Here is a 25,166-nt window from a genome sequence, read left to right on the forward strand (position 1 = left end):
TCTCCAAATTATGTTTTTCCTTTACTAACTAAAGTTATAGACCTTTTTTTTTTTTTTTTTTGAGACACAGGAAAGTATTGTGAAAAGAATGAATACTTGCATTCAATGACTGCACTCCATCCCAATAAGAAAGCACATCTATCTAGAATCATCTTGCATAGGTACACAGTTATCGAAGTTATTTTTACCATCACTCCTAATGGAGGATTGTGTCTTCCATTGTTTTTCCTTGCTCTATCACAGGACTGTGTAACACACCCAAGTAAGGAAGAGCTGGTTGCTTACTGGCAGGAATAGAAACACTGATTATGTCTTCCTCTTAGGTCTCTTTCAATCTGTTTGTTTTCTGTAATCATTTTATACATGTCTGCCAACAAACCCTTCAATCAGAATTAAATAAAGTTCTTCAACTTATAGAAATGTTACCTTCCTGGGCCACTAGATGTTTACCACATTTCTTAAATATTCTCAAATAACTTTTTTTTAAAAAAAATTTTAAGCATTTTTTTCTTTTTTTCTTCACGGAAACCAATCACATTCTTGCCACCTTCAGGCAAACCCACTTTTGAAGGCCCATTTTTACTTTGCAAAGCCATATTTTGACTTTCAGATCTAGAGTCTTAACAATGCCAAGGCAAACCATAACTCTCCTGTTGTAGAATGCTGAACACTAGAAAATAAGTTAGTGGCCTCACCTCTAGATATATGCTTAATATCACACATTTGTATTTGGGGTATTAAAACTCCTGCATTTGTCACTCCTAATTGGATCCTAAGCAGAGAAAAAGCAGTTCACAGCATGCCCTCTGCGAGCTGTCATAAACAAATATGAGGCAGTGCCAAATCCTCCAAGGATTGACAGCCAATGATTAGGATGTTTTAGTTTAGTGGACATACAGAACTTCTTTTGACATCTAAATGGGTGAGTGCCATGAGTAATCTATTTTTTGCAAATACTCAAATTTAGAATGAACAAAAAGTAACTTAAAGTAGCATTTTAAAAAAATTAGAGTTAGCAGAGAAGTTGATTTCTCCAAAAATTATGAATTACCAGAACTGAAATAATTAAAATAAGTTGTAGACATTTTCTTTCTGAAAAAACATGGTATGAAGGAAACACATGCACATGGAGTGTACTGGTTTTTTATTTTATTTTAATGTTTTGTTATGCTCTCTCTTTTGGCTGAATTACTCTATATATATTTGTTACTTGAGACAGGGTCTCACTCATGTCACACAGGCTGGAATGCAGTGTCACAATAATGGCTCACTGCAGCCTCCACTTCTCAGGCTCAGGTGATCCTCCCACCTCAGCCTCCCTAGTAGCTAGGACCACAGGCATACACCACCATGCCCTGCTAATTTTTTGTATTTTTAGTAAAGAAGGGGTTTCACCACATTGCCCAGGATGGTCTGTTCATCATGAATTAAAAAAAAATCAATGGGAAAGGTTATAGGTAACCTCTTGATTTAGAGAGAGACTGGATAATGGACAGTTGGAGAGGCCTACTGGTTGGGTTAGACTCCTAATCAGTTCTAGTTTATTGTTACAGTTTATTTGAATATAACTATTCTATAAAATTTTAAAAATGGTGTAAAAATTAGGAAATTTTACCACCTTTTTTCTTTAATTTAATTTTTTAGGTAGGGTCCTGCTATGTCACCCAAGCTGGAGTGCGGTGGCATGATCATGGCTCACTGCAACCTTAACTTCCAGACTCCAGCAATCCTTCTTCCTCAGCCTCCCAACTAGCTGGGACTACAGACATGTGCCACCATGATTGGCTATTTTTTATACTTTTTGTAGAGACAGGTTTTTCCATGTTGCCCAGGCAGATCTTGAACTCCTGGGCACGTGTCTGGCCTCATGCTATCATTTTAAATTTTCTGTAGAAGTTTCATTTACTCTCAAGGAGGTCTCCTAACTCACCCATTTGTTGCTTGCTGTGATCCAGATAGAAATTTTAATCTTTCAACTTCAAATTTTAATGATTGAGAGAATGTTAATAATGATGAAGAAAAGTTATTATCCATTTGCTACCAAACTCTTGAAGAATTCTAGTTCTACTCTTGAGAGTATGTTTCGAATATGAGGAGAGAAAAAACTCTTATGGAAGCTTGACAGAAGTGGGGAAATATTACCTTTGTACTTCACAGCTTATTTCTGGTATAACCCTGAATACAACATCTCAGAATATAATGCTTTATTCCTGTGCATGATTTTAAGAAAAAAATATTGACCATTAGAATAATAAAATGAGTCTCATCAGCATGTGAATTTGAATTTATAAATAACCTTTTCCTTGGGAATTTTATCTTTGGAAGAAATACAGTCCATACAATGAAGGATGTAATGGCTCCATCATTGTTAAATAATTATGATCAGGAAACAATCAGAAACTTGGTATTTTATTTTTGTGTGTGTTATTTTGCTTCATGGGAACCAGCAACATTTCACATGTATGATCTTTCCACTTTTAATGGCATTGGTCCTAAGGGTTTGAGATAAAAGTTATTTTAATTATTATTAGGAGAAGGGGATACCAATAATAGCTTATATCAGTTTATTTGCAATAACGCGACTAGAATGAGTAAGTGGAACAGTTGACTAACCACAGTGATTTGCATGTGGGATCCTGTAAAATCATCTAAAGAAATTAACAATTAAATGAATTTATAAACTATTATTTTCTCCTAAAACTTTTTTGAATTTTCTGATGTTTTCTTCTTTCATTACACGGGTCATGTTATTGTTTGTATTTTGTTTTTCTTTTTGATTGTTGTTACAAGTAGAGAGGCATATGATTGACTAAGGGGAAAGAGGGGGACAGTAAAGAGTCCTTGACACTGGCCATGAATAGCTACTTTTTGTTGGACTTTAAATGGTGCTGAGTTGTGCAAACATAGCACCAACTCTAGGGCTATGAAATATAGGGCACTGATTAGACCAAATCTGGAAAGTCCTATTTATTTTCAGTCAAGAAAATTTAAACCATACGAGGAAAACTAGTGCATTTTCATGAAAACGTTCCAGGATTTTTTGATGGAGTATATCCTGTTATATGGAGTAATTCTAAATGTTTACTTTGATAATGATTTAGCTCAGCCACATATGTGACATTTTAAGATCCACAAGATGTAACTTGATATAAGGAAGAACTTTTTATCAATTTTCTGCAGATAGAATACATTGTTTGTGAGACCGTAAACTCCCTATTGTTTGGATTGTTCAAATAGAGAATGGATGGCAAAATAGCTAGACTGAATGGATTTACAGAATATTGAATCTGGGATTGGACTTACCTTGTTTCAAATCCTGATTTCAAGACTTATGAACTGTGCGATCTTGGTATAGTTACTTAAATTTTCTAATGCCCAACTTCTTGTTTCACAACATGAGAATAACATGTACCTCATCAAGTGTTTATGGGGCTATTATAAAGTATGCAAAGCAATTAATGCAGAATATGATACCTGTAGAAACTCAAAAATAGTAATTGCCATTTTACTGCAGAATTAATTTATTCATTCAATGGTTACTGGAGTAAAATGTTTTGAATTGTCCTCAGCTCACCATGATAGAGCTCTTTTAACCATGATTTTTAGCATGTATCCAATACTCACTATTATAAAATAGCTGATATGAGTGACACTCTTTATCCAATTACAATCATGGCATGGTGTAACAGTAAACATTTCCCATGACATGAAATTAAGCATAATTGAGTGAATATTATAGAATAGGATCTCTTATTGAATCATGATAAGTGAATAATATTGAGCTAGCTATTTTAACTAGCTAACCCACCAACTCTAATTGCATGATACCACCTTTATATAGATGGTCAGTAAATGGAAGGACATTAGCTAGAGTTGGCTCGACTTGCAATGGCCTTCAAGTTTCTCATTTGTTCATTTCAGTTTTAGTTTATCTTTCTAAAATTCATAATACATGGCAGACCACATTTCTGAGAAATATGTATATACATGTGGACATGTCTGTTAGTTTCTTCATTTGAGCAATGCTTTTACTCTTTTTTTTTTTTTTTTTTGCATACCTAAGAGAGCTTTCTTCAGATAAAATTTGTTTTTAGCAAGTCATTCTCAAGTATTGTTCCCTAACATATCTGCACAACTGAGTTCCAGATAATTTGTGGGTTCTCACTTTGCTCAGTTTTCAACCACTTTTGAAAAATGTGATAAACCAGAAACCCAAGTGAGTCAAAAATCAGTGGAAGTGTTTTCCTGATATAGCTGTGTCTTCTGAAATTCATATGGAAATAATGTTCATGTGTTCCTGAGTGCTTCTTTTCCAATTTCTTGTATAATGTGGAGTTCAACTTCATTTTTTCATAGTGTATCATTGATGATGTGATCATGAATAATCCCTGAATTATATACAAATATGTGTTCATTACCAGACATACCTTTGTCAATTAAAAAAAAAATTAATGAAACAGTGTTTTATTCAGGATTCTTGGTTAAAAGCAACACGGTAGTGGGGGTGGGGAACACTGAGTACTTTTAAACAATGAGAGAATCATTGCAAGCAAATCTGTACTCAGAAAATCAGTAGAAAGCTGACATACCAAGTTTGGAAAATTGGCAGAAGCCAAGAGAGATCTGGAGCATGAACAGCAGGAGCCAGAGGAAGGGCACGCATCAGGAATCCGATGGTTTGCTCACCAGCTAGGCGGCTGCTGGAAACCTGACCTCCGAGTGTCCCTCTGCCACTAGAATAAGATTCAGCTTTTCAGATTAGGTCACACGGCCAAATCCTGGCTGTTGTCTGTAGGTGGAGAAGGGAAGAATATGCCTTACTTTTCCCAACAGAACTGTAACAGCTTGAGGAAGTTTGGTGTGAGAGGTGAGCCCCAGCAATTTCCATTCAGGTAAAAGTACACAAATTATAAAATTCTTTCAAAAAAGATACTGGTATAGCTGGGTGCAATAGGAAAAAGTGGAGTGGAGCATAAGACCAGACTTTTCCAATTAGAAAGATGCAAATTGTACATTACTCAGAAATACTCACAAAAGTGTAGTTTGTAAAAATGTCATCTGCTGACTGTATTTTTTCCGCATTTGTTGAAAATTAAGAAAATAGATTTTTATTTAGGATAAATCTGTTTTTTTTAACAAATTTTTTTCTATAAAACTGTATATATTTATCTTTTATATTATGAATAAGCACCCACGACAATGTCTTAGTTGCCACAATAGACATATCCAGGACAAGTAGGATTATCAAAGTTGTATCATAATGACTTAAATGAAATTTACCAAAAATACAATTAAGGAATATTTAATCCTAAATATCACTAAGCTTAGGAATTTACAAAAGAGGAATAAACACTATTATTCCTTTCAAATTGATTCTTCATCCATTTTTCTTCCTCTGGAGATTTTATACATTGTTTCTTTAATTGTCTAGGAAACTTTTGCATCAAAATCATTTAGGGGATGGGGTATGTATTCCTGAGCCCCATCCTAGAACTAATGAACCTGAATTTGGGATGGTGAAACTAAACACACTTATTTTAAACAAACATCCCAAGTATATTTGAACATTTAAAAACTATGCATTAGAAATTGTTCTTAGTAGCTCAATCTAACTTAAGTTGATCAGGTTTGCTAAATAAGAAAAAAAAATCAGAAAGATCAGGTACAATCTGAAAAGAAAAAACATCAGGACATTAAGTGTTTTTGAAATCTTATTCTCTCATATTGTGTCACTTTTATGTCCCAAAAGCCAAGATACTGTGTTGCCGTACCAAAGTGTTTTAGATGCTTAATAACATATTTAAACATAAAAGTAAATTTTCACTGTGGGCCAAAGTCATCTGTTTTTCTCATGCGAAACATACTAAATTTACTAGAGATGCACATGAGAATTTCAACCCAAGTTTTAAAAATATGATTTCCTTAGATGTGAATTTTTTAGGCATGCTAAAGGAAAAGTTATTTAGAATGAAAGAGAAACTGCTAACAGAAAGGGAGGTTTACAAGCCTGTCTTTAGACAGCTTCTTGCCTTACAGTGTTCTAGCAAACCGTATTGAAATGAATGAAAGCAATTATAAAAGGAAGCTGCTGACCTTTTTGAAAAGGCTGCCGATCCATAATACCTCCTGCAATGCTCGTCCCCTTTATTCATGCTTAACAAACCTTGTCACCCTTGTCGCAGTGCCTTAGAACCCCTTGTTAACTTTTCCCCTTTTGTTGTCTTTAGGGTATCTGCAGTATGCCTGTCTGCTGAAATACCTCTCAATTGCCAATTAGAGGAAGTTTAAGAATGAGTACCTAGGGATGAATTAACCTAGCAAGTTAACCTGGGGAAGAATGTGTTAGGGATACAAACTCTCATCATCACACCTTGCATATTTACTTACTCATCTGGTTTACTTGGGAGTGAGGATGGAGAGGTTTAGGTTATGTATTTGCACAACAGTTGGAAAGCATCTCAATCCGGTTTTTCAGCATGTAAACAATTTGAAAAACAAACACCAGAATCTTAGAAATACCTCCCCACCAATGTGTTCATTTTCCCTCAAGTGAAAAAAATGCTAATATGTAAGCACTGCTTTGCGGAAACACTTAACAGCTACCTGTAGGTAGAATAATACAATTCCTTTAGGAGAGTCTTATCCAGAATATCTTCTTGCTTTATAAGGCCGACTTAACATATAAGCCCCTGGATCATCCCTGTTTGGATTAACAATCATTTGAATGATTATTAAGCAGAATTCTGTGGAATTGAGTAGTTCTGGCACTCAGATAAGAAAAAAAAAATCTCTTCTATTTAAATTATCTGATATTTGAACATCTAATCAAGATTTTTTTTTTTTTTTTTTTTTTTTTTTTAGTTTGTGCTTCTCATTTTCTGCTTTCATAGCAAGTAGTTTCTTGAAGGAACGTTGTAGACCATGAACTCTTAGTACCTATTGCTGAATAATTTGTTAACATGCTTGCAGTAGCAGAGTGAAGAAAAATGAGATGAGATAATGTAAAATATGTGGTGTATTTGATCCTGAGGTACTCTTACTTTCCATAAATGTCATGTATTGTTGCTAATGTACGCTGACAACATATATAACCTTCTGTGCATTTATAAAGGTTGAGGCATGGAAGAGGAAAAGCATATAATGAGCCTTTACTATGTTCTGTTCACAAAAAACCGATGAGCTTTGCGGAGGCAAAAGGAGAACTTTATTTTCTAAAAGCAATCTGCAGACTGGGGAGACATAGTGTTTAGGTGCAAAATGAAAGTGTGCTTCAAGGAGGAGTCAGGGAGTAGGAGATTATAAATGCAAAAATTGCAAGGCGTGGGAAAAGGAGTCAAGGGAGTGAGAAATCGAGTCTTGATTGGAGGACGTTTAAACCCCAAATCACTAGTCTCTCTTAATTGCGTGGTTCCAGGCAGTCTGTCCGTGGGCATGCTATGATTTGGATCTGTGTCCCCACCCAAATTTCATGGGGCCTGATGGGAGTCGATTTGATCATGGGGGCAGACTTCCCCCTTGGTGCTGTCATATCCATAGTGAGTTCTGAGATCTAGTTGTTTTAAAGTGTGGGGCATCTCCTCCCTCTCCTTCTTCCTCCTACTCTGACCCTGTGAAATGCCTCGTTCCTCCTTTGCCTTCCACCATGACTGAAGTTTCCTGAGGCTTCCCCAGAAGTCAAGCGGAAGTCCTCATGCTTCTCTTCCGGTCTGTGGAACTGTGAGACGGTTAAACCTCTTTACTTTATATATTGCTGCTCTCAGGTATGTCTTTACAGCAGTGCGAGAATGGACTAGTACAGGGCAGTCAGGGAATTTCCTGCTGCAGCCGATTTTGACACCAACAATAGAACCAGGTTTGGCTTGATTGAAGGAAGGGCATTCTTATAAGACACCTTTGCAAAAACATAAAGTCCTTTTTTGAACAGACAGGGTGAGTGACTGCTTTTCTGTACTAGCTGCCTGGTTCGGCTTTTAAGTTTGGGTGTCTTAGAGATGAAAAGTCTATTTTGCCTGCTGGGCAGGGCATACTTTAACAGTTCAGTTTTTTTTTTTTTTTTTTTTTTTTTTCACAGATCGAATTTAGTATCTCAAAAAATCTATTATAGCGTTATTAATCTTAGTTTTTAGATGAGGAACATAAGATAAATACAGATGAAGTTATTTGCTGAAAGCCACATAGCTAGTAAGAGGCAGCAGAGAAATTAAAATTCAAAGAGAATTTTCAAATTCAAATAGAATTTTCTATGGGTCCAGAATCAGTGTTTTGTTTTCCCCCCATATTATCCCATACTATATATAAATAAATTCTTTGCTAGATCAGAGGGTAGCAAATATAAAGTGAAAAGGGCCAATTACAAGATCAGACATAGGTTATGAAAATTCTAACTAGAAAATTGAAAGGAATAGTGGAGTTTATACAAAGTTAATTTGTAAAAATAAGTCTTTTCACGTTTTATTAATATCATCTGAAAAATGTTTGTTTCTTGTTTCACCCAATTTTACATTGGATTGGAAAAAAATATCTAGGTAAAGAGAAGCATGCAAGAAATGAACTGTAGGTGTCTCTAGCTATATATTAAGATTCTCAATTCTAATAATGATGTCACTGAGACAGAATGCAACTTGCCCACAGTTACACAGCGCTTATGACAAATAAAGTACAATATTCCATGTCTTGATCTTTTAAAATGTGAATAACTATGTTAGCGTGAATTATTTTTTCTTATAAAATGCTTGCCAGTGTATTTATATAAAAAATTACTATGTTTCCTTTCTCCATGCTTTCTGTAAATATCTTTTACAAAGTCATAATGATATTATAATAAAGCAGATCATTACAGCAGCTTCATTATATCACCCTTTCCCATATTTCCAAATTCTTAATAACTTTCTGACTAAAGGTAAGATGGCTGAATCAATTCCTCTAGAATTCCTCACAGATAATTACTTCTTATAGTGCTAGAAACTGTAGGCACATCAGAAGTCACTGGATGCTAGTCTGATGGTGTCAGTTTGCTTTGACACTTTATTTTAAACGGAAATGAGAGCTTCTCCCTCTTTTACACAATATAATGTTCCATTTTTTACCCACTAGACAGTGTCACTTCCAGCCTCCTACAGAAACATTTCACTAGGGTGCTTCCTAAATCCCTATCAGCATGCAAGGGATTTGCATTGCAAATGCTTATATTATATTGTATTTCTATGTTATAACATTTCAGGGTGTTTTTTGTGTGTTACATTCCCTGTCAAGGTTGTTCATAAAGGAGGAAAAACTGCTCTCATGTAAAAAATCACCCGATTGATTTTAAAATACAGCGTTTAAAAACTATAGTGTTTTATTTAACTTAAAGTAAGATAATTGTTTATTATTATTACTTAATTAATTAGGAAGAAATTCAATCAGTCATTTGCAAAAGTGCCTAAGGCTTAATTAATAAAAAATGCAGTCATTTGTAAAAGCGCCTAAGGTTAGATTAGGTAGACTAGAGAAACATATATGTGTATAGATAGATAGATGGATAGATAGATAGATAGATATCTTATTTTCCAGTTTCTTTGTGAACATTAAGCTATTTTAAATATGTAAAGCTTCAAAGGATAGTCCTCTTAAACTTTGTATAGAATAAATAATACTTCTTTTTCTTTCTTGGTCAGTAGCCCCATTCCCATTATTGGAAAAGAAGTGATTTTTCAAAAGCAACTTTATCTTACACAGAACAGAATAACAAATTCCTGATTTGTCCCTGTGACATTTCTTATGAGGTCCCTGAAGTCTTCAGAGAAAAATTTTGGAGGTGGGAATCATAGCTTAAATAAAACAGGTTAAGAAGAGTATGAGGTAATTCTGAAACCAACCACTAGAAAACTGAAATGAAGTCTTCCCCAGTTTACTTACTTTTCCCCCATGCCTTATCTACCCTAGTAGTCAGAGAAGAATTAAGCCCCTATTACATCATCATCCTTCCCAATTTTGTAATAACTTTTTAGAAGAAAAGACATGTTGGAGCAAAAGGTGTCTTCAACCTTATTCTAATTGCTCAGCATGATTCTCAACAATCTGACTTTTTATAATTAAAAAATAGTCTGGTATAAGGTTATTTTTTGCAGCTCCTTGTGGCACTTTATTAGATTTCATATTTATGGTCTAGCCATAATTTCTTTTCCCACATCTTGTACTTTGATCTCCTCCTCAGCTAGACAAGTGCCTTATGAAGAGAAAAAAAAAAGTTGGTTTACGTACTACAGTAATTAAGAACTAAAAAGATGCTTTCACAGCTGTTGCTTTTGAAGTCAAGTTTAGTTAGTGGCAAGGTGCCAATTTTCAATTAAAAATAAGATTTTTATTTTAAAAGTATAATGTGTTATATTATTTCAATAATTCATTTTTAATGCACTCTTTTTTTTTTTTTTTTTAATAAAAAAGTACTCTGCTAGTAACTGGGGTCCAAACTATCAATTACTTAAGGCCGAGTCCTTCGACAATGGTATATAGCATGCTGTGTTTGTTCAGCTTTTGTTTGTTCATCATTTGTTAAGCTGAAATAAAATACTTTCTCCCATTTAAAAAAAAAATGTTTAGAAGGAATTTTAGTTAAGGCAGTTTTTTTTCTATTTTTGTTTCATCTCTGAAAAAATATTTGAAGTATACAAATACATACATGCATATATTCACTGTGCTTTAATTTTAAAATTGAAACTGAAGGGGATAGGTACTAGTGTTAATTCAATTCAACTTGGTAGAAATTGAATCTATTTTCTGTTCTTATCTTTTCTTATAATTACAGAGATGTGTTTACTTAACTTGAACAGATAAGCCATTTTACTTAGTTATCAGAAGAATGGCATTGGAGGAAGCTCAGGTGTAACTTATTATACTAATGCAAGTTTGGCCTTGACATTGGCTTATAATAAAGCTAAAATCCTAGAAAGATGCACCAGTATCTGAATGTCATGCCCAAGGAAGGATGGGAAACAAAGGATGCTTCTCTTTCCTTGTGTAAAAATGTTATTATTTTTCAGAGTGATGGGCCAAACTCTGAAGACTTCAAATTTACATGATTGTCCTTTATAAAAGAAAAGAAAAGAAAATGTCCTTAATTTCTTTATTTCTTTCCTTCTGTCATCTCTCTGCCCCATAGTTTGTCTTCCTTCTGGGTCAGTGGTGCTGCTCACTGCTGATGATGCTCTGCTTGGTCCAACCTCAGGTTTCTATTGGCACTCTTGGTAGCTGTTGCTTTGTTTGTTTGTTTGTTTGTTTTTGTTTTCAGTTTCTCGCCCTTATCATCAAGACTCACTGCCTCCCATTATCAATATTTACTTAGCATTTACAGTGTACTAGAAACAATAGAACATACAGAGAGCATTGTCCCTGCTCTTGAGGAGGAGCTGACATCTTAATCTTTTTTTTAAGTCTCTTTTAAAATGTCATTTTAATTGGTGTTTTCTGCAAAAAACTGAGGAAATATTTTATAGCATGAGCTTTGGGTGTAACTTAGCCCCATCATTGTTTAGAGGATAGAGGAAGAAAAAGAGGAAGAATTTTAAAGGCAGACAATGACAGACCATTCAGATAGGGATTAAAGGGAGGTAAACACAATCTCATCAACTAAGGAGAGATTTGCTGCAGTTAGGATGAGGGAAATAGCTTATGGGATGCCAGCAAAGGATACAGGGTCCCTTAGGCATTGAGTGGAGCCAGAAAGATCGTGTGGCCTTTTTCCAAGTACATGGCTACCAAGTAGGAATGGTAGAAGAGAAGGCAGAAAAAGGAAGGTAAACTTGTGCACCTGACAAACAGAAAGAATCAAGGATCAAAATCAAAGGCAGGTTATAAGAGTACCAAGAAATTCTTAAAAACCAAAAAGTGATTTGGAAGCACAAAATTTATTCTTAATGCTACTAAAAGTCATGATGGGCCAAGAACATTGTGGCTTCCCAAGTTAGAAAATGCCATATAACAAAATTTTAAACTGAACATACTACTTTTTTTTTTTTCAATCTCCTCCTCTCCCAGAAAAAAATAGGAATTCAGTTTTTTCAGGGGAGGAAAGGGGACTGTGGGACATGGTTGGAAACAGAGTTATATTGGTGGTATTTTTGTTGTTATGATAAACTTTGTGTTTAAACTCGATTGAAAACTAATTACCTGCCAAAGGGGAATAAGGAATTAACTTTCTTTTTTAGATTTCTTTGCTTTCGTAGCTTTTATTTTGATACTGCCTAACATGCATGTGCTGTAAAAAATGTTAACAGGGAAATATCTTGAGATGATGACTAGCTTTGTTTAATGTCTTATGAAATTTTCATGAACGATCCAAGGATAATTGTTAAGAACACGTGCATTAAATTCATGTAAGTGGAATAATAGTTTTATGAATGGACTTTTCAACTACTTTTTCTACAGCTTTTCATGTAAATTAGTCTTTTGGTTATGAAACTTCTCTAAAGGAAATTGTACATTTTTTGAAGCTATAGCTTTTGACTTGGAGATAGTCAAAAGGCCTGGGTGGGGATCTAATTCATTGCCAACTTAATTATGTGTGTGTGAGCACAAATGCTTTTATAACCAAAATTTATCAATATGCTTTTCCCCTGCTTAGATTAGATTCTTCGGCTAGTGATAATTACAATGATGGAAATTTCAATTGCATGTCCAGTTGGGGAGTTAAACAGGAAGTTAGTATCTGAGCATGAGTCTTAAGGGAAGGCTATTTGACAGTTCTTCTCATAATATTTCAAGCTAGATATTAAAAGATGTCTTCAAAGAAGAGAGCTTTTCTTTTCTGGTGTTGCTTTAAATAGACTTATACACTAGGCAATTAATCCGCATTTTCCAACCCAAATTATTTGAAAGACATTAAACTTGCAATTCTCTACAGAATATTGGAAGTGAGGGAGAGGAAAGAGGAAAGTTGATCAGGAGGAGAAGATCTCCCAAAATGTCATTCTTCTTTTGTCATACTGATGTAGCAAAACTTTGACCTTGTTTTAAGTGCAACTTTTCTCGGCTTATTCCTCTATTTTAGCCACGCGGCTGATCACAGGTAGAGAAGAAAACAACTCTTTTGGCTTATTCCATTTAACACTCATTACCATTAAAATTTGGCTGATGTTTAGTGTTAACTGCCATTTCTGTTACATTATATTTGTCCAATGGATAGTTAGAAATGACACTTGCATATTCCCTTTTCTTCTCAACCCTTCAACAGCTTCTCTCCCTTATTTACTTGCACTGGTAGACTCACTTTCTCTGTGCTTCTGAGACAATAAAAGCAATCACCAATCACAAGATGTTTTCCACAAGCTCCCACCATTGCCTAGGCCCACACACTTGCATCTCTGCCCTCATGTTTGACTTCTGTCAGTTGGGAGGAATTACTCATGCTTCAAAGGACAACCTGTCCACCTGTGTTCTAGATCCATGTTTTTCACCTATTCAAGGATAGTGTGCTCCAGGAATCCTACCTTCATTTTCTTAAACTAGCAACTCTTTTATTATCTATTTGATCATCCCCATTGGAAAACATATGGACCATAATTGTTCCCATCACATGAAATGAAAAAGAGAAAAAGACCTACTTTTCGCTATTCTACCACATTGTTATTTCTGTCTTAATAGAAAAGATCCTTGAATATATATTCTAAAACTCTAATTCCTCCCTTCCAATACACTAATGAGCACAGGGGCAATTCATACTGGTCTCCATCTCCATCTCTGTCATCAGCATGTCATATAGCTGATCTCTATTTCTTTGAAATGCTGTCCTCACTGGCATTCAAGCTACCACTCCACCCTTCTAGGTTTCTTCTTGCCTCAGGTATCATTCTACCCCTTATCACCCTTACCTCTGAGACCTCTTCACATTAGTGTGCCCCAGGGTTCAGTCTTTGAACCTGTCCTCTCTCTTCACCCACATGCTGCATGGTCATATACATCCTGTTGCCTTAAATTCCAACTCTATGCAGAAAACTAAATTTATATCTTCAGCCTGGATAATTTCCCCTGTATGGATCTCTTATAGCCATTAATCTACAAAATGGTCCTGCAGCAATATCTAGTAGATAGCAGAAATCCAATTACACATCCCTACCCCTATTCCTACACACACAGACACACGCACACACATGCATTTAAGTCACAAGGACTCCATTCTTCTAGGTAGTTAAACTAACAAATCTTGGCACAAGTCTTGACTCCCTTCTTTTTCTCATGCCCATGTCTAATTCATCAGAAATTTTTCAATTCTACCTTCAAAATATATTAACAATCCTAACCTTTTTATTTTTTATTTTTTATTTTTTACCATCTCTGCTACATCACCTCAGTCCAAACCACCATCGTTTATTTTCCTGGGTTATTTAATTAGCCTTTGAACTAGTATCTCTACTTCTGCCTTTCCACATTTGATCATCAACTAAGAATAATTTTCAAACACCATGAGTGAAATCATGCCATGTATCTTACCAGAAACAATAATATAGTCATTGTCCTTCTTCACAGTAAAAGCTGGAGTCCTCCAAGAGTTTCCAAGACTCTAACCAAGTGGGTAATTTTCGGATTTTTTTCACCTAATATCCTTTAAACCATTTTATCTTACCTCCTTTCTGGCTGTCTAATCGCCCATCCATGCTTCCCGCTCTGGGAGTTCTCACCTGCTGTTTCATCAGTCTTTAATTCCTCTCTCTCCTATTGAAGTGTCCGGGTGGTGGCCCAAACACCTATATGTTTGTCAAGCTCACCATAAGCAAGTTCAAGACTCTACCTGGCATATCTCATGAGGGAAATCTGCCTTCCATCATCAGTCAAGGTGTACAGCCACTGCAATGCAGCCTCTAAGGGGAGCTGCATTCAAGGACTCAGGCCCCTCTGACCAGCACACTCTTACTACTTTTGTAGCCCAGGCACCTTCATTTCTAGGCTTTTATTTTTCCTGGGGTCTTCAGCTGAGGTCTTCTTCGTGTGCCTCTGATGAGAACTCCTTGTTGGGTGCAGTAGGTGAACGTTAAAGACATTTTTTCCATGTCTGACTCTGTACTCGGTACTTTCCTACTCCAAGCCTCACCCATTCATCCTAGCTCCCAAATCCATAAAACTGCAGGAGTCTTTGGGAGGTCTGGTGCGCTCTTTCAACAGCGAGAGGACTCCCACATGTGTACTAATCTGCCCTACTGTGTACCTGTGTGCCATTCCATGGGGTGAAATGGAATGGGGGAAATTCGAGCCTTCTCCAGTTTGAGCCTCTGGCTTATACTTTCGCAATGAATGATTAAATGCTTGATTCTTTTTGTCTTGTTTTGTTTTGTGTTTTGATTGTTGTTTTAATCAGTTACTCCAACAACTGGTAGTTCAGGACTATCAAGCTTAGCTGAGCTTCTGAAACTTATTATCTGAATAGTTCAATTCTTTATTCAAATGTCCCTTCCTAATATAGTTTTCACTGACCAAACATTTAAAATTATTATTTTCACCCAAAATTTCCTATATTTCTACCCTGTTTTATTTTTCTCCATAGCATTTTTCCCTATGGGATGCACTATATGTTTTATGTACTTATTTTTTAATTGCCGATTTCCTCCCACTTAAGTATGAGATTTAAGAGGTTAAGAGTTTTGGTTGTGGCACTCTCTTATCCCTTAAATTTGAGAACAGTATCTGGTGTATAGTAATTGTTCAATAAAATTTTGTTGAATTTTGTTTGAAAGGGGTAAGAGTGAAAAGCAGTTTGCAGAGTTACAACTGGATATCATTCTCAGCCTACCAGTGGTTGCAGAACCTGGCCTTGGTTACTCTTTTCCTACCCTAAGGCCTCTAAGGGGTTCTAAACCATACTTAGAATATAAGTTAAATGTCTCACTGGGTCTTTTATCTACTGATGGGAAGGGAGGGGATAGTGTGGGGGTTAAGGGGACAAGAGGATCTGAATTGACTTAAAGTATAAGACAATCTCAGAGAATCTGTACAAGTTAAAAGTGGTTATGTAAGGAAGGTATGATTTAGTGTTGCAATATCTTCAGCTGATAAGTTGAGATCAACCGAGAATATCAAGTTTGCATCAAGGCCATTGTTCTATCACAAATACATTATGCTACATTTTGAGAAATGGGGATAATGATATTGTTTTGTATTCATAATCTAACTTGACAGTCAATCATTCCTCAAGTGATGATCACCTCAAAAATAGGCATTAACAATATATACTAACTTTTTAATTCTTAGATATATTTACAAATTATAGTTTAACAAGCTATGAAGTGATACTAGAATTTAAGATAGAATCAATCATAGAACCTTATCTTTTAAAATTTGTAAGTTTACATATCTCTCTAAATATGCTTCTTTCATTTAATTTCTTTTATATCACATAGCTCTTTTATTCAAACGTGTTCAACAGCTTTCAAATCATGCTTTCAAACAGAAAGATGATAATCATTCTAGTTTAATAAAACATTCTTCTTCAGTGCTAGGAGACTTCTGTATCTATTTTAGTTACAAGGCCATTTATGTTCTCTCCAAGTTAGAAACAATGTAGGTCTGTTTCTGTGGCAGGAATTATCGCCCTTACTTTTTTCAAAATTAATCAACTATTTAAAAATATTTATTGCATATTAGTTATTTTCTGGGTGTTATCTTAGTCATCAGTGGTGAACAATACAAAACCCAAAGGGATATACAAACAAGCAAATAACTCATTTAATTTCAGATATTGTGTGAATTTATAACATATATAAATAGATAAAGGGAGTATGTGGTGTTAAAGTTTCTAGAGTGTATTGATTCCTAGAGTTTTCATAGTGTTGACAGGAGGATGAATATCTATTATCTAAATATGAATGTCTATATATGTATATACATGTTTTGAGAGGTAGAGAGATTAGAGAAGGATAGTCAGCAAGAGCCTTTGTGTATATGTGACATTGCTGCTTGAGAAACAGGAGTGAATCATAGAAAGAACAAGACATGAAAACATCTTGCTTGGACAAGAGTATTCCAAGTAGGAAGAAAAAGAAATGAGAAGAAAAGAAAATATGAAACCTACAGGTGAAAGGAAATAGTATCGTTATTATAGTCTGAATGCTTGGGTTCCTTTAATATTCATATGTTGAGATCTAATCACAAAAATGATAATATTAGCAGGTGGGGCCTTGGGGATATGATTAGATCATGGAGCCTCTGGCCTTATGAATGGGATTAGAGCCTTATAAAAGTAGCCCCAGAGAGCTGCCTAGCTTCTTTCACCATGTGAACACACAGCTGGCAGGTCCCATCTATGAACTACAAAATGACCCTCACCAGACACTGAACCTGCCAACACCTTGATCTTGAATTTCCCACTTTCTAGAACTGTGATAAGTTCGTTCCTATTGTTTATAAGCTACCCAGCCCACAATATTTTCTTATAGCAGGCCAAAGAGCCAGGAAGATATTTATAACATATAGATGACTGTGACTAAAGATAAATAAGCAAAACAAAGAATACTAGGAGTTGAAGTGGGTTCTGTTTGGAAAGATATAATTTACAAAAAAAAAAAAAAAAGATTGAAGAGATATTTACACAAATTACTTAGGAACTCATAATTTTATAAATATATATTTTTTGTTTTAAAGGTAATAGGAAACCATTGAAGAGTTTTATGAAAGAGGGTGATGTTATTTTATTTATCTTGATCGCTATGTGAAAACAGCTTAAAGGATGAGAATGGAAGCAGGAAGAACAGTTAATATTTCTGTATCCCAGAAAAGAAATGATGGGAGTTGAAAAAGGGTATGCATAGTAAAGATAATGAGAAGTAGTTAGAGTTAGGGCTTGTTTTGACTCTACCTGATAGGAATTGTTAACATATTTTTGGTGATAACTAAGGATAAGAAAATAAAATAAAATGATGTCTAAGTTTTTTGGTTTCTAGGGGATATGCAAATTCTGTTTGGGCTTTGTTAAGTTTGAGGTGCGTATCATCCATCCATCTCCTGATAAAGCAGAGCAGGAGGTTGGATATGCAAATGGGATCTCAAGGGAGGAGTGGGAACCAGAGAAATAAGTGTATGAGATATCAGTCTTGCTTGTGACATTTAGGAGGCTATGGCTAGGTAAAATCACTGGCAGAGAGGGTGGAAAGAGTTCCAGGACTGAGCCGTGGGAACACTCAAGTATACAGAGGAGGAAAAATGAGAAAAATCCAGCAAACAAAGCTAAAAGGATAAGCCAAAATCATGGAAGGTAATCTAGAAGTGTGATATGTAGGAGATCAAGTATAAAACATTTCAATGAAGGAGCAGCCATTTGTACCAAAAGTAGCTGAGAAATTGAATGAGATAAGATAGAATTGAATGAATGTTAAAACACTAGCATGCATCTAAGCAATTATTTAATCTGTTTAAAAAGATTTCCTTCGTTTGTTTTCTTTATGTTTGATTGTATACTGATTTAGAATAAAATTGTACACATTGTCTGGTAACAGAAATCTAGTCATTTATACACGATGAACTGACTTTCACCAGTTATCTGCTCTGTTAGGTCTGTATGCTGAAGGAAATTTGGATTTTAACTTATAAAATTAATACGAAAACATACCCCAAATTAAATGATCTATACTTTTGCCTGTTTCTCGGGTATTTCTTGAGTGAATGTCTAGAGAAGCATGATTCTATTTAAATAAATAAAGAACAGCAGTAAGACAATTACACAAAAGACTGCAAAGATATCTGGAGATGGAAGCAATGCAGAAAAACTCACAAATAAGCACTTGCATACAAACGAAATTTTGTATCTGCAAGAGTGTATTGTTTTACTCCAAAGTAAAGTTCATGCTATCACTCAGCATGAAGCGCAGTTATTATATTGAAACTGGTGGTGTGTGGTGCCAATCTTGGGAGGGTAACATTAAAATATATAGTCTAAGCAAATGAATGAGACTCAGGAAACAGCTCAAGAACATAATTGGGCATATTAGAGTATAACATCCTTCCTTCCTTCCTTCCTTCCTTCCTTCCTTCCTTCCTTCCTTCCTTCCTTCTTTCCTTCCTCCCTCCCTCCCTCCCTCCCTCCCTCCCTCCCTCCCTCCCTCCCTCTTTCTTTCCTCTCTCTCTCTTTCTCATCTCAAATGAGGTAGCAAGCTAAATCTTTGGCCTAGGTCCAGATTTGATCCCCAAATAGTTTTATATTCCTTATATCTATAGCAGCTGCTCATCCTCTCTACATTATGCTCCTTCCACTTTGCATAGGGTGGGCTGTAGCAAAGTATCCAGCTTTGTAGTGAAGCTTTCTGCAGTTACAAATTAAGACAGAATGTGTCTGGAAAGTATCAGAGCACACATTCTGCTCTCAGTACTGTCTCTGCATGCTTTTAAAGTTTGCAGCATCAACTCTCAGAACTACTGACTATCTCGCTGAGAATTTTCTAACACTGAAATTTATAGATGACCATGTGTGGCTCCCATTGCTAGTCAATTGCAAATTAGAACAACTAAGAAATATCTCAAAATTGAGTTTGTTTTGTTATTTGCTATCTGAAGTTGACCTTTACATTCCCTGAATACATTGTTTATGCATTTTATTTTCCACCTTTAAAAAACATCTGGTGAAATAATCAATTCAATAATTATTTTCTTATGGCAATAAAGCTGAATAAATATTCAGTATTTGCTAACTATAAGCATTGTTTTCTTTTACTTATTTTTTTTTAACTCTATATCTATCTCTGGGAAGAAACATTTCCAATTTAGGGTAGAGGAGTGACTCAGGTTAATTTCATGCAAACCATTTCCTCCTTTTATCCCCATATATCAGTCCTGAATTAATACAATAGGTGCTCTGCAGCCCGCGTGGTTGCGCATTGATCTTGGCCAGCTTGTTTACAGTGTTTTGGCAAGTTGCTGATGTACTTCTCCCTGGGGATAGAGCAGGGGTTAATTGCTGTTAAACTCTCAGTGCCAAGTAATGGTTCAGCCTCTCTGCTACATTAAAGATGACACTAATAAGGAAAGAGTGCAGTGGATTGCTCTATGTTGAAAATTGGACTAGTGGTGACAGAAACTTGGAGCAGAGCTGATGTAATAGGACGACCATAATGTAATTATAACTGCTGAACATGTGTCATACCAAGTTAAATGATACATTAATGAATCAAAACAGGTGATGAAGTGTTGCTTTTACAGCGGATAGAGGTGCTTTCAAGGTTAGATTGCCATTAATTTAATAATCTGTAATATGGATATTCTTCAAATCACAAATAAAATCAACCTTAATGCTTCAATACAGTATTGCTCCTTCAGTTTCAAATAGATAAGATAAAAGAAACAAAGCAAAAGTGAGCAGAGTTCAATGCCACTCATTCTGTGTTTAATTTTGTAAGAGCAGGTTTTACATCGTAAGGTGAGTGGTTGCCCAAGGCCTTCTTCTTGCCCCAGTAGACTACTTGATCATTTTAATCCACAGCTAGCCAGCCAGTAACTCGCAAGGGAGCATAGACGTTTAGAAGCAAACAATTACTTTTTTTTTAAACAAGCCATTATATATTATCTATAAATAACATTTTAACAAGGTTTATTCTAAATTCATAATAGGTAGAATATAGTACTGTTCCTGAAATCTTCTAATCTGTTATCCTGTAATTCTTTTTCTAAGAATTTATAAAGCTTTCAAATCTATTTTCTTTCAGATTTTAAAATTAATTTAAAAAGTTATAAATGATAACAGATCTATTATTCAGTGTCCATGATTTTCAATTTTTATCTTAATTTAAAAAAATACTCCTGTCATGATTGTACTGAGTTTATTTAGCATTGTTAGGAGATAAAACAATATATTTTTAGTTGTACTTGGCATTTAAGATCCCATATTAGATTTATTTTGAACAATTATTAATCTTATCTTTATTTTTTAAATATCCTGGAACCTCAGTATACTATTCTATTGGCACCTATGATATATTTATATATGTACACGTACTTATCCATATATATGTATATATGCATATATAAGAAATATAAGCAATTTATTAACAGAAAACTTTTTCTATGTTGGACCCACCCTATGTTGATTTCCATCGTGTAATGTACAATTTAATTTTAATTTTGCCATATATCACACTTTCTAGTGACAAGTAGTTATTGTTGTTTCATCGTATTTTACTAAATGATTGAAACCTCTTCTAAAGGTTGATTAGTTTCCACAAAGAGCTACTATTGTAAGAAAGTAGAAAATAGATGGATGAATTAACAAGTAAAATAATCATGCCATATCTGCCTTGAATATATTAGGTATAAAATTTTTTATACTAAAGCTCCGGTTTTTATTTAATATTTGTGCACACTCTCAAGACAAGCAGATTTGGATACTATTTGTTTCATTATCATTAATGGCATTAATAAGAACACATGCTATCACTTGTCTATTATTTATTTATTTATTTATTTATTTTATTTATTTATTTTTTGATATGGAGTCTCACTCTGTTGCCCAGGCTGGAGTGCAGTGGCACAATCTCGGCTCACTGTAAGCTCCGCTGCCTGGTTCACACCATTCTCCTGCCTCAGCCTCCCGAGTAGCTGAGAGTACAGGTGCCCGCCACCTCGCTTGGCTAATTTTGTGTATTTTTTAGTGGAGACGGGGTTTCACCGTGTTAGCCAGGATGGTCTCGATCTCCTGACCTCGTGATCTGCCCGCCTCGGCCTCCCAAAGTGCCACAGGCATGAGCCACTGTGCCTGGCCCACTTGTCTATTATTAAGAAAAAACAGTTTTGGAAGAAATAATTTTAATCATTTTGATATATAGCCAGCCAGCCTGTAACTGCCATGGAAACATAGAACCTTAAAAGCAGAAACAAAAGAAAACCTAGTTTCTTTAATGTTGGCATTGAATTTTATTTGCACACATCTTTCCTACTAACGACAGAGAGGAAAGCGTAATTTGTATCTGCTAGGTTTACTTCTCAAGGTCCCATGTTTCATGTGAAATATTATTTTCCTGTTTAGTCTTAGATGATATTGGGGGAGTATATGGAAGCTAATCTTGAACTAGAGGGAAGGGACTATGGCTGATGGTTTCTTGAGTGTCACACTCCATGACTTGCTTTTTCTTGCGTTCTGTTGGGAATGTGTGCATGATGCTCTTAGGAAAACTACATTCATTTATAACATCCATCCTAGGTAAAAGCCTCCCACCCAAGTTTGACACTAAAGAAACAGCGTCAACCTCTTAAATGTTCACAGAAATTGCAAAACAAGAGCATCAGCAGCGTCCACTGTGAAATGACAGCTGGAGACCTCTACCTTGAATATTCTAGAAAGTCGATGACCCTCAAAGACCTTGCACTAACTTATGGTAGGCTAAGTCTCTCTAGAAAACATCTGAAATGAAAATTTTTCTTAGCTGGGTAAACAGTAGCTCAGAGAAGTGTTACCTTAGCAGATATAAATGAGGTGTATTGTACACTCGCAACTGCGAGGAGAAATCCGTTCCCACCATATATTGACTTCTAATTTTATACCAGGAATTATCCTAAGTACTGAATATATATTATCTCATTTAATCTTTAAAGGTGAACAACATGTTTCCAGATTACAGATATAAAATTGAAGTCCAGAGAGATTGAATATATTGTCCAAATCACACAGTTAGTAAGCTGCAGAGATGAGATTTGAACCTCAGGCTGTCTGACACCAGAGCCTCACCATTAACCAGAACATCGAATTGCTCCCAAAGAATAAGGAGCAATGTAGAAGTGATGGTTTATTTCTCAGAGTAATTGACATAATTCAATTCTAAATTATTCCATAGAAAATACCCCCTTCTAACTTTAAATTAATGGTTTTCTAGTTCCATTTGAGAATTAAGCATTGTAGGACTACTCTGATATTCTATAAAGACACATGTCTTTCATTAAATGACAACAGATATTTTTCCTGTGTGTTATTGATTATTTAGGGGTTTAGCAGCTAAGGTCATTTATTTATTTATTTCACCAGTTATTTAATAAATGCGTATTTTGTGCCAGAAGTTGTGCTTGCAGTGAACAGCCAAGATTAAAGACCCCAACTTTCAAGGAGCCAGCAGTCTCTAATGGAAAGGTAAAGAAATTAGTTAGAAAACACAGAATTATCTGAAAATTGAAAAGGTGGTGTTGATGTACAGACAATACATGAAGTAAAAACTTATTTCAACACTCCTGAGTTTGGTTTGGCATCTGGATGAACTGAGGCAAAAAAATAAAGAAACAGAGATGGAGATGACAGACAGAGAGAGATGAATAGGCGAGGGAATATTTTAAGTAAATCTCAAGCTTCTTCTTAAAGACTGAGCTAAATCATAAACATCAGGAAACAACATAAAGTATGGTAATATTTGAGGAACATAAATAATACTGATAAAATTTAGAATGTTTGAGGATTAATAGAAAAATTCAAGTTTAGAGAAAAAGAGGGACAATCATTACTTTATTGAAGGTAGACAAAAGTCAACAAAAGATTATTTGTAAAAGAAGGCCTTGCTTAGATTTGACGTTTACAAATATAAATAAAGATCACTGTCAGAGTAGTGTGAAAAATGTTTATAAATGAATAAATAGGAGAGTAAGGGAAACATTAAGAGAGGGCTAGAATAATGATACCACAATTACAAAAAATGAATGAAGGTATCACACATGGATCTTGAGAAGCAGAAGCCACCTTAGAAAATGCTAAGAATGTAGAACTTATAGGATGTGTATAACTAATTGCAGGAGATAAGAAAAATAAAAAATCAAGTTTGACTCTCACAGTCCTCTCACAGGCAATTTAGTGACCTTTCTTAAAGACTAGAAAATACTAAATTGAGTAGGAGCCAATTAGGGAAAGAGTATGGAAGTAAAATAGAACATCCAAAATGAACTTGATGGTACCTTAAAAGTAAGGTAAATATATAGAATTTGGAATGATCTAGGTACTCATGAGTTAGAGAATAAGACCAAAGCCTAGGGTCACTACTACTCAAAAGATAGGTAACTTGAAAATGTCTTACATCAAGGGAAGGAGAGTTAATTCCCAAAAGGGAGAGAAAAGGTCAATAATACCAAATGAAAGGGGAAGTAATATACTATTAGGTAATATATTACCTAAAAATTACCATTGACTTTAATCATCAAAGGTTGATTACTCTCTAACCAAACAAGGATAGTGGCAGAAGCTACTCTATAGAAAGTAGAGGAAAGAATGAGAGATAAAGATGTGTATTACACATGTGTCCACTGCTAGGAATTGTATTTTATCCGTTAAGAAAATAGGGAATTTTTGTTTTCTTTTCTTGAGATGAGGTCTCTCTTTTGTCCCCAGGCTGGAGTGCAATGGCGAGATCTTGGCTCACTGCAACCTCTGGCGGGAAAATTTTTAAATGTAGAGTAACATAGGGTTGAAAGGCCATTTTAAGTTTAAATAAGGAAGAAACTAGACATTCTTCACATGAAAAAGAAAAAGAATCAGATAAGAGGAAGGAACAAAGATACAGTGTAAGAGTAAGTGAGCTATTTATATGATGGAGTGAGGTCAAGGCAGAAATGTAAACTTTCAGCCATGAGATAGTGAATTCTTCCATGAAAACTAAAAGGGATCACGGATGTTGAATTTTTAGGGTCAACTTTTCTTCCTGTTTAACTTCATTATTTACTTGTTTGTTTTTCTGTGAAGTAGAGGATGGGATGAACTGTTGTGTACAGTGTTGAAAAATATGAAACAGAGGACTTAAGGAAATTGGTAAACTAATTAAAATAGCAGTTGGGGTTGTGTAAGAAGTATTTAACTAAAAACATAGAGAAAACTCACAAGAGAGCATGGGGGAAGTGACTGTATTTTAGTTCAGAAGAGAGGTAAAAAAAATCCTTCTCAGAACCAATAGGCCAACTATCTCGAAGAAACTGCAAATTTTTATTGGTTTCACTTTTTTTTAGATACTCAATTTTATATTTTCTCCCATTTATTTAGTATTTTGTCAGAAAAAAATGATTCCTTGATCCTCATACTTTTTAAGAACAATAGATAAAGCTAAACATGAAGATCTGAGGTACTAAAACAAATTAAATGAGAGCATTCTTAGACTGTTTAAGGGCTGTCTGAAGTCAAATTGGAGGGTTATATAAGCAGGCCGTAGCTTGTAAAGACTGCCCCAGATCAAACTGAGTAGGTACAATAATTCACT

The sequence above is a fragment of the Macaca fascicularis genome, chromosome 11 (assembly GCF_037993035.2).
Source record: "Macaca fascicularis isolate 582-1 chromosome 11, T2T-MFA8v1.1".
Taxonomy (NCBI): domain Eukaryota; kingdom Metazoa; phylum Chordata; class Mammalia; order Primates; family Cercopithecidae; genus Macaca; species Macaca fascicularis.